The 19,698-nt window shown below is 42.9% G+C and overlaps 1 protein-coding gene across 7 annotated transcripts in view; it reads right to left on the bottom strand.

Annotated features, from left to right (window-relative positions):
* The window catches only part of EFCAB6 (EF-hand calcium binding domain 6), a 107,258-nt gene that overhangs the window by 10,040 nt on the left and 77,520 nt on the right, over window positions 1-19,698 (bottom strand). For 6 of the 7 annotated variants that reach the window (XM_075443308.1, XM_075443300.1, XM_075443314.1 and 3 more), the window contains 4 exons: window positions 14,883-15,072; window positions 14,657-14,790; window positions 11,512-11,610; window positions 2,103-2,315 (listed from right to left, as the gene is read on the bottom strand). The gene's annotated coding sequence lies outside the window, so the exon portion shown is untranslated. Of the gene's footprint in view, window positions 1-2,102; window positions 2,316-11,511; window positions 11,611-14,656; window positions 14,791-14,882; window positions 15,073-15,594; window positions 15,890-19,698 lie in introns of those variants that run through there. The other variant, XM_075443334.1, reaches the window with a different exon arrangement.

Genomic DNA, 19,698 nt, shown 5'->3' with positions numbered 1-19,698 from the left:
GGAGAAAAGTGCCAGTGATAAAAAGGGGGATGTCAGTTGGCAAGACACTAATCAACACCTTGCTTGCAGAGTGTTACCGTCCTTAGCCTTTTAAGAAAAAAAGTCACAGTATCAGAAATTCAGAAGACCAAGAAGCCAAACTTCAGGAAGAAATTCTTCATCCACTACTCAATACAGATTCCAGCTACGCCTTGCTAATGGCAAGCAGTAAGTGGCCATCATCCAGAAAAGGGTAAAAGAAGACATTTTCTGTGAAGTCATCCAGACTACGACTATTAGTAATACTTGTGTAACAACTCTGAGCAGTGACAACAGCCAGAGCGGCAGGGGTTTGGATTAGCAGTGGCAAGCCCTGTACCCAGATTGGAAGGCCCTCCTGGGGCATCTTCATATAGATACACGTAGGCATATCTTTGAGAGGCCTGTCAAAATCAAAATATCTCTGGAAATACAGGGCTAGAGTCTCGCTCACACAGAGGCTGTCGCTTATATAAATGAGGCTCCTCAGGCCTGCTTCTCGTTGCTATTATGCATGACAGTTTCTATCAAGATTTTTTTTTTCTTCACTTGTCTGAGGTTCTTTTAAGTATAAAATAGCTCCTGTGTCCCTTCGCTTCTTCTCGAGTGTGAAGTAGACAGGAGCTAGTCTGGAGGACTCTTCAGCTGGAGATGCCTGCCTTAATGCTGCCAAAAAAGAGAAAAACCAGGAGATTCTTCACAGCTCAGGAAGGTGTGCGTCCTCCTGCCGTGGCCGGGGCCCGGCTGCGAGCTCACCGACCCAGTCACCTCTGCTCAGCAGTTCTCAGGGGTGGGGAAGGACTGTCACCGAATTTTCGCTTTTGCTTTCACCTGGTGTGGAGGTTCCAGGTTCAGATCCAGCACTTGGTACCTCACCAGAAGTGCAGCTACTAGCAATAGACCACAGAGGCCATTTGGGTTTTTGCTGCTGTTTTCATGGGGGGAGTGGAAAATATTTTTGTTTTTTCAGTGCTTTCATCTGCAGCATGACACATGCATACCGGCGCCTGGTAACATGGCGGACTGTGCAATCTCTCTGCTCGAATTACAAGCAGGCCCAGCTCATGTCTGCAGTCGATAGCAAAAAATGCTGGGCCAAGAAATCAGAGGGTAGATCTGCAACGAGCAAAGCACCAACATAGTTTTCTGACATGCAGACATGCACATGAGTTCGGAAGCTCTGTGTCTCGCCATTCATTTTTGCTTCCAAATGGCATTGATGCAGTCATGAGCATGAAGGTTAGGGTGTTGTTATGTAAAATCTGAAGTCGTTCAGTCAAGGTTCCCTCTGTTTTATTATTCACCTAGCCTTTGGACTAGGAAAAATCACACTCAACCAGCATTAGCAAGGATAAAAAAATGGCTTTTTTCATTTTAAGTTGAGCGGAAGCAGAATGTTATGAAAGACTGGCCGCTCAGGTTTCCCCGAGATTAGCACTGGGGTAATCAGATTGTACTGCCAGATTCATGCCATGACTTCAGTCACTCAAGCTAAATTCAAGGTTACATAAACTCTGCTGATACTAATCTGAGGGAATTTTTAACCCGGAAAAGTAGCTGAGAGATGGCCGGGAAATGTCAAATGCTTGCCCCTTCCTTTGTCCGGGGAGGGCAGGACAAAACAGCTACTGAGAAAAAGGAATTTGCATTAGCTACCCATGGAAGTACTTTTTATTCTGTACTGAGAAGACTTTTTTCTGCCATCAACTGGCAGTGGATTAACTTAAAACTGAAAAAAGAAATTTTAAAAATAGCAAATATACAGATAAAGAGCTAGTGAGGAGAACTACTGTGCTTTAAATTCACACCATCGCTATTAGCAATAGCATCTCTGTGACTTTGCGTTAGAAAGCCTATGATTATTATAGTTCATAACCATACCCAGAGATAAGGAAAAAAAATAATCTCCCACAAATGCAGCAACAAATGTTCCTGGACTGATAGTCTTAAAACATTTTCACGTCATCCAAATTTTTAAACTACTTGCCTATACACAACAGTACGCAAACACATGTCTCCAGCCACATCGAATTTACCCAGTGGCGCACTTAAATTAACAAGGCAAAATAATGTTGTTTTCTTACTTGTTCTTCAGTCAGCCACCGAAAATGTCGGTTATATATATCCCAGAACTCCTCTTTCGATACTGTCCTGTCTTTTGGAGAGTCAATGTCTTTAAACTCTTGTGCAATTTCCTTAAAGCCAGCAGCCACTACTTCGCGTATCTGTGAGAGGATGCCTCTCTCTGACAACTCCCAAGAAGATTTAGGCGGAGTGACTTCTTGCCCTTCCTCAGTCTAGACAAAAAACATACACAGAGAATCAGTAATGGATCCATTGAATAAATTATAAATCGCAGTGTGGCATTCAGCCAGTCAAAGAGAGAAATGTCTGTGGAGAAGGCGGCCTTCGAGATCCCGCAGGCAGTAAAACTTGCTTCCAGGGATTCTGGCTTGCGCCACAAAAGAGAAAAGGGGCCACGCAAGTAGTTAAGGGAAAAAATAGACTCTCTATAAACGTGATCCAACTGGTGACAGGCCAACAAAAGCACAGGATTCCAAGACTGACCTAAACTTTTACAAAGGTCTAAAAAATTGGGTGATCTTACAAAGAGGGCTATTCTGTTAATGCAGAAAAAAGGGAAGTGAGCGCTAACTAGCCCAAATATCCCAAACGTATTCTTCTCATCTGAATAGTCTTTAGCAAGCAGTGGAAATCTCTTTGACTGAAAAGGCACTTGAGTCCTGAGATGAAAGAGAGGGAAATTACTTCCCTTTCCTTTTTAAGTTCCAGGTATATTTACGGCGGTACTTTTTAATCTGGCCATCCAGAGTAGAGATGCTGCAGCTAGATGATGCAGTTGAAGGCTGCAAAGGTACAGAGTGTGTAAGGGGAAAGCAGAGGAGGGGTTGGGTACAAATGTGTTAATGCCAGCACGAGATGTGCACAACCCCTTTTTCTTCAGTGTGTTGCTTTCAAATTTAATACTGGTGTACGGCTTCTAAAATCTACCACTGGAGCTCACTGCTGACTAAGCCCCCATTATGCATTCTGCAGGGTGGAAATCCAGACTTTGAGTAAATACAGTGGAAGGTCATACGGCAAGCAGAAATACAAAGGACAACATACAGTCGGTTGGGATAAACTGCAGAGTAAAGCACTGCTAGGCTGTGACATGGACATACCTGAGAATACCAAAAATCTAACTGTACATGCAAAAGGCTACACTTCATAAAGTTAAATATCAATGAAATCCATTCGACATTTGCATTCTGCCTCCAGAATCAGCAGTAAACTTCAGTGTTTAACATGAAACCAAGTTTTACTTATAAAATTAGTCTCAGGAATGGAACAATGTGGAATAATAATAATAATAATAATAATAATAATAATAATAATAAAAGTAGTATCATAATTTGAAGAAGAAACTACTTATTTTCAGGAATGGAAGCCAACTTTCCACTCACTGCACTGTCTAAACTAAATATGTAAAATATCTTGAAAGCAAAGTTTTCACAAACACAAGTGGCAGCCAGTTTTACTATAGCTGTTGTAAGAGGTCCTGTGAAAAACAAAAAAAAAAATCTGTTTTTGCTTCAGAGACATTTCTTACAGCATTTTAAATGTTACTATCACATTTTATACCCCCATGTTTAAGTATATAAGCTTTACCACCTTCTTACTGCATGCAATATGAAATAGCAAAAAAGAAACAGATGGCTTTTGGTCCCGCGCTCCTGTTTCCTTGTCACGTCTCACATGATCATTATAACTGGATGGAAAAGAAAATATGTTTCTTACAGAACTGCAAGAAACCTGCCTCCTCATCAGAAAAGACTCCCCTCTCTTCAGATGCAAATAACACTTTTCAATATTAACCACAAAGCATACGTGTGGGACAGGCATTACAGCTGCATTATTACTAAGCGGAGAAATGCGAGAAGCGGGATCGCGCACGCAGACACAGAAGCCTCAGGAAATGAGGATTGCTAGGCACGGCTGAGCGCAGGGTGCACCTTCTGCCTGCCTGCCATTACCACAACTAAAAAGCACAGTACCGCTGCTTTTAATTATTCTAATGAAGCCAAAGGCTTAGCGAAAGTGTTAGTGCCCTGCAACCTTCCAGAGAAACATATTTTGTAAGTGCAAGCTTTTCTGATTTATTTAATTTCAACACCTTTTTGTTTATTTCATAAGACCTAATGCACTTTGATCTTAAAATGGTTACAGCCAATAAAAAAAAATCACTTATTCTTCTTGAAAACCACAGACTGAAAACTAGAAAACCTTTTCTGTTCAGTTACTGCATTGCGTTCCTCTGCCACATGCAGTTAGTACATTCAGTGGGTATCTGTGACTCCATCATCTGCAGCTAAAATAATCACCTTTAGTTTAAATAATGGAGCTGGAGCCTAAAATTTCAGACTCTGGCTTAGGCATTTGGACATTTAAGTGACATTTCTCCATTTGAAATTAAACTTCTACACAACCTAGGTACATTTCTTAGCTTTGCTGTGTCTCACTTTAACCTCAGACGGGAGCAACAGGAATGAAGCTGTCTCAGAGCTGTGCAGCGTATGTCCCAGCAGTGCTTACAGAGCACTTACAGAAGAGTTTTTGTTGGCTGAAAAAGGAATTCCTTCTCTTTTAGCTGATTTTGTGATATTTGTTGCCATGTGCTCCACTCATCCCACCACCGCGTCAGAATCCAGGGGCCGGGACTCTGCAGCCTGCTCGTGCTCCGTAGCTCTCAGGCGACCGCTCGGCCGCTGAGCCGTACCTGCCCCACGCCGTGGCCACACGCCAGCTGCCGCCGTCGGATGTGAAGTCCGGATTGCCTGACTGTCCTGCTCGGCTCTTCACAGGCTTTCTCACTCTTCCCAACGGAATTTGAGCGCGCCTTGGGAGGACCATGTAAATCCACCTTCACCGAGGGGGAGGGACATCATTACGAGACCTTTCTGATGGCCCACTGTTTGCAGCTCACTTGCTGTTCAAAGCAGGGCTGTGTTTTTCTTCTTTCGAAAGTTCCGTGCACAGCCTCGTGTCCTTTTCTATAAATGCCATAACTATGCTGATTAGTAATAAAAGAAGGCTCCGCCACCCACACCTGCTCAGTAAAGCTCCGTTCTTGCTGCTCCTTCCTGTTTCTGGAAGGTTTCTTTATTAAGAGAAATTCTTAATTAGAAAGTAAAGAAAATAAATTACAGTTTCTCTGGTCCTGTTTGTTCCCTGCCTTGTCACAAGTCTGACCTCCCTCCGTTTCTGGGGAGGCTTGGAAAGCAAAGGTCTTGGGAAACAGCTTACACAGGAAGGCCCTTGTGTCTTCCCCTGAAAAAGGATGCATTTTCCTCTTTGTGCGTGAGAATGACCTTTGCCAGAAGTAACCATCCTTTTGACAGTTAACACAGTTTTAGAGGCTTCTGTGCTTAGCCCATGGGCCCTCCTTTACCCTAAAAACACATATCTTTAACTTGTTTTCCATAAATGCTCTTCCCTAACGATGTGTGGAAGCAGCAGAGTTAGTTGCCTGAGTGTGGACTGGGGTGGAAATGCATTTTCTTCTCATGTTCAGATAACCAGCGATTCACCAGCCAGCCTGTTCGAGCTCTAGGAGTCTCAGCACTGTGGAGAAGCTTGTATTTTACCCCTGGGTTACAAGCAGAGCTGTATCCTCATCTGGCAGTGATCAGTCTAGCTCCATTACCCTGACCGCTGATTTATACCTGCTGCGGATGTGATAGGTGGTGTGCAACAGGAGCTTGCAATAATAAACCTGATTATAAATAAAAGATGAAAACTCCTTTGAGGGTCATTCTGTAATGTACCATTTTCCTTTTGACCAACTGTTTGCAACAGACAGATTCAAGTTTTGAGGTCACATCTGCAAGATAAAATACTCTTGGTAGTGTTTAGAATAGATAATGGTATCTGACGGTCTAACAAAACTATTTCAGGCAGCGAGTCAAAGGTGGCCCACATGCCAGTCCCTGCCTTGCCTAGAATAAAGCCACATTCCTCTAAATGTAATTAAAATAACTATTGTATTAAATAACTATGAAATACTAAGCCTAGGTAGAACTGGGTAAAGAAGCAGGAGCCAGTGAGGCTTCCCTGCTCCTCTGACCCCCCCAGCAGTGTCTAGCCCATCAGCAGTACACCCTTCCCTACTTTATCCCTACTTTCTGCTTTTCCTCTACTCTTAGTAAACATAGAGCGAAAGGCTTCCATCCCAAGGAACAATTTGTCATTTTAAAATTCCATTAGGACCTTTGCTTCCTTACTCAGGACAGAGAAGCAAAGGGAGGTATGGCTTGGGCGGGCTCGTCAGTGGGGAAAGATCCTGAAACAGGTACCCCAGCCCAATGAAGTTCTCATATTGTGGTCTCGGCGGGGGCCTGTACAGGAGAGCAGGGGCAAGGAAGCGGAATTTTCAAACCACTTTTGCTACGGACAAACAGAAACATGGAATGAGATCATGGTGCAAGGAAAGCTTTAACATTTTTCAGCCTGAAGCAGATGTAATACTGGAAATTAGATGCAAAAATGCAGATATCCCAGAAGGGGTATTTCCCTGGAGCACAGCTGTCCTACATGAGGGCAGACAAAATCTGTGGTGCTGCTGGCGGAGGGCAGGGACACAATCATCAGGCCTGCTCCTGCCTGCCGCTGGTGCAGTGGGTCATGACGGATGACAGTCAGTTGTCTGATCAAATCAGTGGCCCAGAACAGCAGGACCCAGAGGTTCAGCAGCTGAGGACAGTGAGCAATGAATAAACCTGTAAAACTCCGACGCTCAATACAGGGAAAAGCACTGCCTCTGTAGAGCGGGTCCTTACGCATCCCTGCTGTGATTTCACAGGTAGATGATGGCAGCAAAATGAACTTCAGCTCCCCATGCCTGGACACAGTGCACCAGGGCTGGGTTAGTAACGTTGCTGAATTGAGGAAGCCAGGTTGTGGAAAGACGTCACTCCTCTGTTGCGTGGGGGTTGTGAGCTCCAAAACGATGGGGTTACAGCAGACACGCTGCAGCATTGCACTCTGTGCATTTCATCACTTGTGGGCAAATCAGCGTCTGGGGAGCCACAGCACGGCCTCATGGAGCTGGTAAGCTGCGTCAGTGCTTTGGTTTGCCCTCTGTTGATTTTAGAACAGCTTCCAAGATCACAAGGAAGCTGTTCTGTTAGCATTTTGCAGGAAGGCGTTGTAGCAGCCACTGCTGAGATCAACGTGATGTGAGAGCAAGTGGCTTTAGCTCTGTAGACTCTCCACCAGCAACATGTCCAACAAAGATGGAGACAGTGACAATGTACCCATGCTTTTCACTAGCGAACAGCAGAAACGAGTCCCAGACCTTGGTCCTGGGACCTGGAGGTAGAGTTCTCACAGTGCCAGGCTTCAAGAAGAGATGTGAACTTGCTGTACGGGGGGAATCCTGTCATGGGTACCGGCCCAAGGAGAAGCAGGATGCTCTCTCTGGCAGGAGCAGCACCAAGGATGAACGACCAAGCCTGCTGTTTTGCAGGCAGGTTGATTAGAAGGAACTGGCTGAAAACAAAATGCACTCTGCTGGTGCAGCAGGCACTCAGCAGCATGAGACAGACTGCAGAGAAACTCAGAGCAGGAAGCTAAACAAAAATAAAAATGGAGAATTTAGTGTGGAAACAGAAAGTTCAGGACAAAGCTAAATCAAATGCCTGATGCCATATTGAAATGTTCTGCATATTTTTCTGCAAAGAAGCCCTGTAATTCAATCTGATTTACAAATGTCATCATTTTAGATGAAATCACTTTTTTTTTTTTTTAAATAAAAAAAGCTTTGCTGAATATGCTTCTACTCCCTCTGGTAATTCCCTTTGCCAACTGCAAGACACACGTGTCAGGAAACCCCTTCTTCTCTCAGTCCCTGACCTTGAACAGGCACAAGCAATGACCTGTCCCTTCTTTCTGTCATCTCCTTAACCTGATCTGCTCTCTTCCTACTCACTACTGGACTGGACAGGTAAAGGGTTCTTAAGCTCGCAGCAAATCAGTCAGCACCCTCGGCCCCAGAAGGCTAAACAACAAATCGTTTGGCCCTGATCATAAGCCCTCCTTTCCCCATATACTCTCCACTACAGTGCAGCTGTGTGGACACCTTGCTGTCCTTGACCTCACCAGCACACCCCGAACTGCTGCTTTTAACACGTTCTTTACTTTTCTCCCCTTCTACACATGAAACAGCTCACAGTGGGGAAGGACATGCAAGTACATTTTCTTTTGGAGGGGTCTGCTTCCCAAGTGTGGCTTTCGTTAGGCTGGACTGCATTAGCCACTTCTTTTAATGCAGAAGAGCCCCACTCAGGCCTTGTTAATCACAAGACTGGCAGATTAGTCAAGAAAACCTCATGAAGCATATTCCCAGCTCCAGGGACTGGATTTTTATAACTATGCTCAGAAAGTTCACTGGTGGCTACTAGCATCCCACCTAAGGCAATGTCCTCTCTGTCTCCTTCCTCAGCTCTTCTGCAGTTGGTTAGAAACGTCCAAGCTAGGTGCTGTAACCTTGATTCTTTCTTATCTGAATATTACGATGCAATCATGTTGCTTAAAATACTTTACATGAATTCTGTTTTTGTACAGTATAGGCCTACTGCTCTACAAAGCTGTGTTTCAGTGGGCATCCTGCTCATGTACAGCTATTGTCGTGTGTGTTTGAGAGAGTAAATCAGAATGTAAAGCTCATCAACGTATGCCAAAGCCATCAAGAGGTCCATGTGACGCATAAAACATTAGGAAATAATTTCCGCAAGATTTGTTTAACCTCACCTTATTCAGCTGTTTTCTAAGGAAAAAAATACAACTTAAACCTGTATGGCTTTTGCGTTTGTGAATGTTTGCCTTGGTGGTTGTGGGTCTTATTTATGAGGTGCCATGTGAGACAAAAGTCATCCCAGGCTCATACTTCACTAGTTCAGTAAATTTTCCATACTTTAATGATCAAGCTGCATACTTTACTTGTTACTTTTTAATATACTTCACTGATCAAATTGTATAGTGTAATGATCAGTTTTCCTGACGTGCCTGAGTGAGTTGCATACCTCATTAATTTAGATACATACTTTACAGGCCAAAATTGTAGCATGTTTGGATGAAGTGAATAATTTAACAACCAGCCTTTTCTCAGAACCTGCACAGGAGCCCAGGAATACGTGTGAACCCAGGGTGGGATGAAATTGCAAAGGCGTGGGAAATTTTGGGTTGAACCCAAAATGAAAACAGGAGGTCTGAGAGCATCTGGAAGCTGAACCAGCACAGTCAACCTGGTTTGTATTTGTTTTGCCGTTTCAACAACGTTCCCTTGTGGATTAATTTGGGATTTTAATGATGGATTTATCCCTGCTACCCCTAACACAGTACAGAAAACTGCTCAAGGTGAACGCTCAGTATTGAAAAAAGCAGTACAGGCTCCAGTCCTGTCATGGGCCGAGTACCTCCTGCAAGAGGTGGAGGTAGCTTATTTTTTTGGTAAGTTGAGGTAGAAAGTATTCGGGGTCTTGAATGACTAACTGCTAAAGAGACTTCATGTTCAAACGTACACCGTTGCATGAGTTTTATCCTGGGAGTGTGCAGCTTGTCAAGTTGTTAAGCAGGCTTAGCACCTACTTGGAGGATGAGAGGACGTTACAGCAGAAGAGTCCCAAACAAAAGCAGCTACCTGTTCGAAAGTTAACATGAAAGCTTGCTGGCAGGTCAATATTATGGCACACAGACGTTCTGAAAATAATTATACAACTGTGATATGTTGCTTACAATTGGTCTTTGTGCTAGTATGACTTAGTTGAAAGTTACTGAATTTATATCAGCATAAAAGCAGGAAAGGGAGAAATGCAGCATTTTCTGACTTATACCACTGTTTTACACTTGAGAACCATGTAATCTATTATTTCTGTTAAGACTGCATTTTAATTTTAATAAGATGAAAATATAAATATTTAAAAATCCTCAACTATTTTTTAAATATCTGTAATTAAATGTAGTCCTACCACTAAGGACACAGTAACAGTTGCACTACTATAAATATTAATGCGAAATTTACAGAGAATAAAATACATTTAAGCAACCTTATAAAATTTTGAATACAGCTAAACTTTCAATAAGCACTTTGGTAAAGCTATGCCTGTTGGTAACTGACATGCTTAGATAAAGTCTCTAACCTGCTACAAAAGCCTTTAGCACATCACAAGCCTTTGGAACAGTTTATGGGTCCTCCTTCACTCATAACCTGTGGTCCCTCCTCATCCTCCTCTCGTGAATCACTCCAGCCCTGCGATTATTTGAAGCCTGACAGACTGACTCGGGACCCGGGGAGGCTGAGACAGATCTCACTGGTTTTCCAGCTTCTGCTTTATGACACAAGCTTTAATCACCCTATAGCTCTGCACAACATTCTATTATCGCCATGGCAATAAAGTGGTAGGCTTTTTATATGGTTTTCCATTGGGTGAGGATTATTATTTTTCTCATTTTATTTGTGCTTTGAGCATATACTTTTGAAAATTAAACATCTTTACTTCTCAGAACATAAGATGCAAGTTTGGTTGTTTTTATTTATTTTTTTTTTTAAGAACTACTTTTTGTCCAGCTAGTAACTACTTTTTATCCAGCTAGTAACCAGCTTTCACATCCTTGGGCAAGTTCAGAAATGAGCTGTAAGGCAGTGTCACCTGGACTCCTGCACCCTCAGGTCTGCTTATGCCCGCTTCACTCTGGACAAGGCAGACGAAGAAGGGAGAAGCCAGAGGATAGGGAAGGAGTCTGAAATAAAAATAAGACAAAGACTTCTTTTACTCACATCTTTTGCTAATGTTCCTGTTATTCACAAACAGGGTAAGGATTGCTGCACTGATAAAAGGATGTGATAAAGAGCCGAAGGATTGGTTGCCGCAGTCTGCACCAAGTGAACAACGCCAAGCGAGGCACTGTGGACACAAATCTCTGCCACAGAGAAACAGCAATTCTAGTCTAACTTGAGTTGTCGCAACATGCATATTCAGATCATCAGAAGACTCTGCCTGTGCCTGCAGTCAGGATTTTCTCTGTACTTGACTAATCTTTGTATTTGACCTTCCTGCTACATCTACACTGCTGTTACTGATTGGCACCCGGGACCTGGTGGGCTTCCCACTCCACTCACTTTTCTGTTCAGACCCCGCCAATCCACCTAGACAGGTCGGGGATCATTGGGCATGTTTGGACATCCCACATCCTACGTCGCCCCGTTGGGGCAATCTGGCTGTATCCGTGGTCATGCTTTCAGCTTGCCGCATGTACAGACCTAAATCTACCTGAGCACAAGACAACCTTTTAGAGCCGTTTGTAAGGAGATAAGGACTTCATGGAGTTCACCAGAAATATACATGAATTTTGCATGCTTAGTTAGTCATTCACGTTGAACACATCAAATCTTATCTTTTAAAAAATGTATTATAGCTTGGTAGCTCTTCTTACCTCTATGAGCTGGCTTCTGTTTTTCAGGTAAAACTTCCCAGTCTACTGTGAAGTCCTCACAAAGGTTAAGGTTCTTGAGAAGGTGCCTGAGCTGTTTGTCTGACAATTTAAAGCAGAAGCAGTCAAGTACATGCCAAAATTCCAGTGCTTTAATTACTCCAGTATCCTCTTTACTTAATAGAGAAAATGCCTGAGAAGCAGGAATTCAAATTATTTCAGCAAACCTAGACATTCCAAAAGAAAAGTCTTTTTCGGCAACCTTTTAGCAGTTCACATGGAAATACCTGAGACCCTTTTACTTGCAGGTATTTTATGCATGAAGAAACAAAGCACATTTCTCAGAACTTTACTTAATTTGAAGCTTTCCTTTCTTTTAAAAGTGAGATGCAACTGTTGAAATAAGCCAAAAATAGCCTGTATTTCTCTGCCACGTGTAAATATAAATATGGAAATAAACAACAACCTGCAGTAAAAGCAAAAAGGCAGTATCTCAAGTATCCAAGCATTCCAGAAAAGGTAGTGGTTAAGATAAGAGAGGAAACAAACAAAAATATTTGACAGCTGCCTTAAATAAAGTACTTTTAATTAAACTCACCTGAGCACATTAAATTTGCCTCTTGTTCCCAACCCCAAATGATTATTCCTGATGTGGCAAGTTTGTTTTCTGCTCTGTAAAGCACTCGATAGTCCTTCATCCTCCTTAGCTTCAGCTCAACCTGAAGGCTTACTAGTTCTCTTCTCCCTTGTGCACAAAGCCCAGCCTATTCTTTGTGTGCATTTTCCAAGGGTTTCCCAGGAGAAACAGGTTGGGTTTAGCACAGTTGCAGCAGGAGGCATGCAAGAGAGTAGTTCAAAGCAGTGGCAGAAATATCAAGGTCTAGAGAAGCTGTCAGTCATATCTGGTCTCATTCTGCCTGGCTGCTAGTAACTTACTGTGTCCCTTGGTGTTATTCTGCCCCTTCTTTAGGATGCTGCACATATAAATCAGTGATTCCATAAATGTAAATAAACATTACACCTTTCAAAACTTCAGGTTAAAGTCCTATTAGTCTGCTAATACTATAGCATATTGGTGCAATACAGCAACTTTTGTTTTACCATTACAATTTTTCTAAATACTAGGCTTAAAAATGTGTATTTCGTATGCGTGAACCATGTCTACTGGTAAAGCAAATGGTGCCATATCCACAGGACAGTGGAACACTAAAGAGGATTCTGTAACTTCTTAATCTGCAAGTTTGATCTCTGCTTACATACTGAAACTCTCACGGGAAAAGCAAAGCATTGAATATCTGGTATGCATTGTACGAAGTGTGGTGAAAATGCACGGGAAATTATTATACTGACAGAGAGGACCCACCTGAACTCTTCAGTTATTTGCTGTGAAACTTCAAATGTCTGTATTCAGCTGTAGATATGTTGTGGATGGGATGTGACGGGGTTTTTGTTCAACTAGCTGGACTCTAGGAACCGTGCTTTCAGATTTGCCTTTTTCTAACAAAACATTTTCATATAAGCTCATGTCGTTAGAGTCCCCCATCACATAGGTGGCAGCAACTATTACTTAAAAAATGGCTCAGAAGAAAGTTAATAAGTTCCTTATTTTCTCATGTAACGGAAATGAGAAAAAGTTCTACTTTTCCATAGTGTGGTGAACGTCTGACTCTCTGTGGAGAAAATCCCTTGATCCCTGAGGTTATATTAACCACCAAGTGGTATCCTAAAAGGCTAAAGGGATGATTTGTTCATGACAAAAGTCATTTTCAAATCATACCCTCAGCAGACAAAACTGTGACCTTCTCCATTCCTGAGGCACTCAGGGATGAGAGGACAGATATTGCCTTCTGTTAAAATTTAACAAACACTAACCTGTGCTGCTGAATTTATCTATTTCTTATTTCAATAATGCAGAGCATAGGAAGGATTTTTTTCCCCTTAGTATGAAAAATGTAGAGTGATTATATAAACATTTCAGTGGTCTGTTCAATAGTTAGTCTGCCTGGCCAAAAACAGCAGCGTGGCCCCAATAAGTTTACAAATGTCACAGGAGTCTCCAAATGGTGTGACAAGAGATTTCTGTAAAGAAACAGCATCTCCCATGGTACTACATTTCTTTGGGGTGCTTGCACCAGTGACATCACTAGTGATCACTGGAAGCCTGTCTTATTTTTAGCTGCAGGACAGAGTCCACAGACTGAGATTTCAGAAACGCAGCCACTGATGGCAGGGAATTTCTCACCCCTTGGTCTTCGCAGCCACTATTCCCTTCCCCTCCCTCGTGCGGGCAGCGGCTCTCCCACGGCCACGCACAACTGATTGGGCTTTTGTCATTTTGAAGCTCCCTGACCCGCGTCATTGGGCAGGAAGAGGAGTACTGGTTTTGGCACAAGGCAGGCGGGAGGACCAGGCTGCTGGGGATACCGGGGTAGCGAGACCATCTTTGCAGGCGTAAGCCTGCCTCTAAAACCATGAGCTTAAACTGGACCTGATACTGCAGGTGCAGGTGAGATGGCTCTACAGCACTTTGTGATAGCAATGTTTCCCTCAAGGTCTTTTTGATTATTCTTTCCCATGTTTGAAAACAATCTTGCTGCAGCATCAAGAATTATTTACTCTAGAGGCCTCTGCATTTTAGCAGACTCCGACACAACAGTCAGACTACTTAATACACAGCATTTTTTCATTCAGGGTTTTCAAAATTCTAGAGAGAAGTGGCTATTTTTATTGTTCTCATTTTACAGGTGGGAAAACCAGGAAACTTGCTACTCGACAGCTAATGCACCGTATCTGTCTGCGTCAGAATCAGAAGTGGCCAAGAGCAGAAATGCAGATCGTCTCGGAGCCCCGCTGAGAGGTGCTAACTTCTGCAGCCGCTATAATGTGCTCACATCTGATTACATGTCTGTGTCCTCTGTTCCTACACGATCCTTTCACCTGATAAAACCATAATGCCTGCCTGTAGTCGCACATAATATCTACTTATAATAAGTCTCATCTTGGGAAACTCAGCAAAGCTATTTGAAAGACACAGGATATTTACACGCTTGGGACACAATTTACAGACAACTGGAGGAGGAAAAGGGGTTTGGAGAAGAGAGGAAGGTCCTGATAATTTGCTATTCACTTTTTCCTTTCCAATCCTTACCTTCACAAAACCTCTAGGCTTGATTTGATATGCTTGTTTTGTGGAGTTTCCAGAACGCAACTCTTCAATGAAGAAGTCTGCAGTTGTCAGAAGATGCTATTTCTACATAGGCCAAGGTTGGTGGCAGCACTCAACTGATAGCAGAAAGGTTTTGAAGCCTTTGGGTTAGTCCCCAGCCAGGAAAAAACAGACATTAAATAAGATGCGGTAACCACACGAAACTTACCTTGTACAACAAATCATAAGATGATGCAACTATTATGTTAATTAGGGTCTGTTCTAAGCTGAGTGCTGCAAAGCTTGCAGGTGGTGCAGCCTGCTTTTGTCTCTGTTGGTATTTAGATGCTCTGCCATCATCAATTGCTCTCAGGAAATCAAAATAAGAGAGCTTGCTGTCACGCATGCTGATTCCTAAGCTAAGGGAAAAACACAGAATGAGATATCAATGATTTTAAACAATTCTCTCAATGTTGTCTGTACTGATTAATTATTATGATGTATTATTTGTACTCCAGCAGCACTTCAGGATATGCTTGTGCTGTCCGTGTATGAATCCTGCTAGTTCCAGCCCAAGCTCCTTCTGAGGTCTAAGCCACCAATCCTGTCCTTTAAATGCAGCCACACTCTCAGATGTAGATCCAGACCAATCTCCAGCTGGCTCTAGGGGAGACCTACTTTAGCCTGGGCCCAAGTGCACAACCTTCCAGTCCACCAGCGTTAACTTTGTGCTTTTTAAACACAACACAGTATTTTGATCACAACCTACTGCTGAGTTTACCATCCCCAACGTGGCTGGAGGATGCAGGCTCCCAACCTTGTCCTTGAATCTCCTCTTCACGTCACAGTGTAAAAACAGTCTAATAGACTCTGATGAGGAGTAGATGTTCATTGTGCAAAATGCTGGTACTTTCCCTTGAATTTCTGCTTTACAAAAATACCTTTGACTCACAGATGCTGAAGTGCTGCTTAAGCCTCCTGATATGGAGAGGGACTTTTCACAAGGGTGTGTAGTGGTAGGTCAAGGGGGAATGGCTGTAAACTAAAAGAAGGCAGATTTAGATTAGATATTAGGAAGAAATTCTTCACCATGAGGGTGGTGAGACACTGGGACAGGTTGCCCAGAGAAGCTGTGGATGCCCCCTTATTTGAACTGTTCAAGGCCAGGTTGGATGGAGCTCTGAGCAACCTGGGCTGGTGGAAGATGTCCCTGCTCATGGCAGGGGGGTTGGAACTAGATGATCTTTAAGGTCCCTTCCAACCCTTACTATTCCATGATTCTGTGATTCTATGATATGTCTTGATCATTATGATTCTGAGAGAAAGAAGCAGAACCACATACAGCCTGGTAAGCTGTTACCAGACACAAGCCTAGACGTCCAGTACCACTCTGTGATATGCTTCATGGATATCCCAGCACAGGTCTATACTCACTCATGATTTCTCTACCACTTTGGAGGAAACCAGTCCAGGTTCCATACAATGCTTCTCCTTATCCTTGTGATAGAAGGGTTTACCTTCCCTCTCAACCTGCCCCTCACTTTGCACGGCTTGTCAGGCCACTAGAGAATTATTTTACATGTTCTTGGCAGGACCCAGCCCCACTGGCCCTGCCTCTTTTGGCATGTCCACCGAGCTGCACAGAGGGCTGGTCCATTTGGCCCAGCAGCTGCTGCCACGGCACGCCGTGTCCAGCCAGGGTTTCCCTGCTGAGCACCTGTGGTCAGGCTGTACCGGGGAGCCCAGCCCCCCGGCTCTGCCGGCTGCACTCCCAGCTCGCCCCGTTTCCGTCTGTCAGCTGAAACATCGGCTGGATCACAGGCACTGGGGAATTTCATGTTCTGTCACATCAGAAATGCGGTGGGTTACAGAGCTAACTGCAGATAGCTCCAGGTAGTAACAGTGAATATATTTTTGCATCAAATATCAGCATGGGGAAAGATGAGCTCTCGCATATGATTTGGGGAGTTTTGTGGGTTTTTTTGCAGGGGACTTTTTTACCAAACTAAATTAATTTTTATTCAAAAATGTTTTACCGTAAAAAGACTGGAATTAAGGCAAGCTTCACATATGCAGAAAATATGTGAAAATAAAAGCTACTTAGAATGAAAGACTAAGGCGAGATGAACAGCGCTAACCACCACATCAAAAGCTACTTTCCTCCAACGGCCTGTGACTTGTGAACACTTAATGAAGACACCTGCTATATTTTAAACAAGGACTTCAAACCTGTCTAATCAGCCTGTACAGTTCATCACCACAAGGGATACAATAGCAGGGGCTTGCTCTGCTCTCGCTTACCCAGCATCAAGCCAGTGCAGTCAGCTCATGGAATCTCCGACCGCTGCAAGACAACCAGAGTCTCCAGTCTACAGTATACGTTGCGTGGTTTTGATACAGATCTGTTGGCTCCCGAGGAATTATTCCAGACTGACCTTACAGTTACCATCTATGGAGAGGTTTCTTAAGAGACTTTAATAATTTCATAGCCGATTATCAGAACTATAGATTCTTTGCACATGTGTATTAGGTAGACAATTCCTATGCTGCGGGGGAAAGGCTGGACTTTTTTCAGTCTTTCATTCAGCTTTTTTATTAGAGTTATGGTCAAGCCAAGGCCTAGAGAGCCAAGACTTGACAGAGGAGACGGCCCCACTACACAACCCTGATTTTCTTGTTTAAAACTGAAATACTGTAATGTACTTTTATCATCTGTTTCCACAGTGAATCACTGGGGACCAATGCCTCAGCTACCAATCACCAGAATATCCAGTTACAAGAATGTCTAATTAATGGGGAGAGCCAGTAAAACAAAGAGGAAGCTTTATAAAACAGGCTGGAAAAGAAATTAACTATAGACCCCATATCTGCTAGTAAGAAAAAAAATATTCAAGAGCCCTGATTTTGCATCTTGCAGCTGCACAGCACTCCCACATACTACCCGTGTCAAGCTGGCTCCAATATTGGAGACAGTGTGTGGAAAAGGAAATAATCAACACCATTTCAGCGGAGAAATAAATTGCCAAGTGGGCATTAAAATTTTAGTAATAAAACTAAATGCATATGCTAATCTACTCTGTATTATTTAGAAAAGACCATTTTGGATCAAGAAAAGAATAATCTGCACAAAATTACAATGAATGGAGGTGTTTATCATCAAGAGGTCTTTGAGAAAGAAACAAGCAGCAGATTCCTATTAAGGTCTCAATTCATAAAAAGTTGATCACCCAATTAAAGGTGAACTATGAAAAGACTTTGTTAATTTTATTTAAAAAAAAAGTCTGGTCTGGCAGGCTCTGGAGAACAAAATCCAGTGCTGCCAGGCCTACAACCTTTGGGGAACTGTTTGGTGCACAGAACTGCAGCCCCTAATGTTGCAGCGGGCCCTTTGTGTTCCACAGCCTCTCTAAAAGAGATTTTTCTTCTTATGCCTATTAACAGAGAGAATTGAAAGCATAGTTTTGCATGGCAGCAGCATTAGGTAATTTGAAAATTCTTGCTATTTTATAACCTGATTTAATTCTGTTTCTATTTTGAACAGGATCTGTTTCACACACTTGCTCTATTAAATTGAAATTAAATAAATAAAACAAGCTAGCAAGCTAATACACATACCCAGAGCGTACTCTTCTATGTAAGAAGGCATTTCACTCTCATTCCCTGCAGAATCAATACACTACCTGAAAAGATTTGTCACACGTACCCAGTTTTAAGCATGTGGGTATCTCCATTAGCTTCAACAGAGCTCCTCGCATTATTCCCACCTTCCTGGGATCTTTTGTGTACCTTTGGATCTTTGAGGCCCACCACTATCTGATCCCTTAATATGGAATCTCTGAAAAAGTCATAGCTACCTGACTGATCTGTTATTTTAAGATCAGCTAAAAATTCTTCAAAGGATTCCTCCTTCTGCATTCTCACTTGAAACCTGTGTCTTTCAAAAGTTCGAGTTTCCTTGGGAGTGCAATATTCCTTCAGCTTACTTCCTGGAGCTGCATGGACTGCCCTCTCACCCTGGCTTGGTTTCATGCCATTAAAAACTTTGATAGCTCCTGCTCTTGTAGTGTTCCAGAAAACAGTTGTGAACGTCCTTACGATTAATCTAGCCGCTGTATATAGGTTTCAAAGCATGATGTGAATCTTTTCAAGGAAACTGCAATATTGCCAGTGTGTTTTAGAGTCTCTAAAAGCCCCTACAGCGCTATCACCTTTTCTCTCACTCTCAAATATCTTTTTTCTAGTTAATTCTTTCCTCTTTTTTCACATTCTGCTCCTGTTACCATGTGGTACGTGGTTTACACTGAAAGCAAGCCTTGTCCTGGTAAGAGCACAGAAGTATGCTGCTGAGGGTGCACATCAGTCAGAGCGCGCTGGTGTTGCACTGAAGTTGGCTTTACTGTCTTGAATCTGCATGTGTCTAATTCCTGACTAAGCATCTCAGACTCCTTCAACATCCTCTTAGGTATGAGATGCTAGAGATCCAACATCTGCTAATTACATCTTTGAGTTTTAACTTTTGTTACGTTCAGAAGCCTAAAGACTTTCCAGCAGAGACGCAAATCTAGAATCTCCTGACAGAGGGTTTGTTTTTTTCGTGTTCCTGTAATAACTGAGTTCCAGCTCAAAATCCATGGCTTTGCAGCGACTGCAGAGGGGCAATGGTGGAGGAGGATGGGTGCTGGGGCCCGGTAAGAGACCAAGAGAGTCACACCTAGGAAGCATGATACAGCAGCCTAAAAGCCAAAAAGAGCTGACCACCCCAGGGCAGTTTGTGATGTCAGTGAGAGACTGAGCTCTTCCAGCCCCACAAGACTATTTAGCACAGCTCCTGCCATCTTGCAAGGATGTGCTTTGAAGGTGTGATATGGTCCACACTGTACCTTTGTCGCAGAAAATTTCTGGAACCCTTTTCAGCGGTATGTGACTTTCAGTGCCACGCTTCATCACCACTATCACCTTCCACTTAAATCTTCCCAATGAAAGTAAAGGCTGAAGTAAAATCAACACAGTTTTTGAGATTCATATTTTTGGAAAATTAGGGCATT

Source organism: Opisthocomus hoazin, chromosome 1, assembly GCF_030867145.1.
Source record: "Opisthocomus hoazin isolate bOpiHoa1 chromosome 1, bOpiHoa1.hap1, whole genome shotgun sequence".
Lineage (NCBI taxonomy): Eukaryota > Metazoa > Chordata > Aves > Opisthocomiformes > Opisthocomidae > Opisthocomus > Opisthocomus hoazin.
The sequence above is the reverse complement of the archived record's forward strand: the minus strand, read 5'-3'. Positions and strand labels throughout refer to the sequence as shown.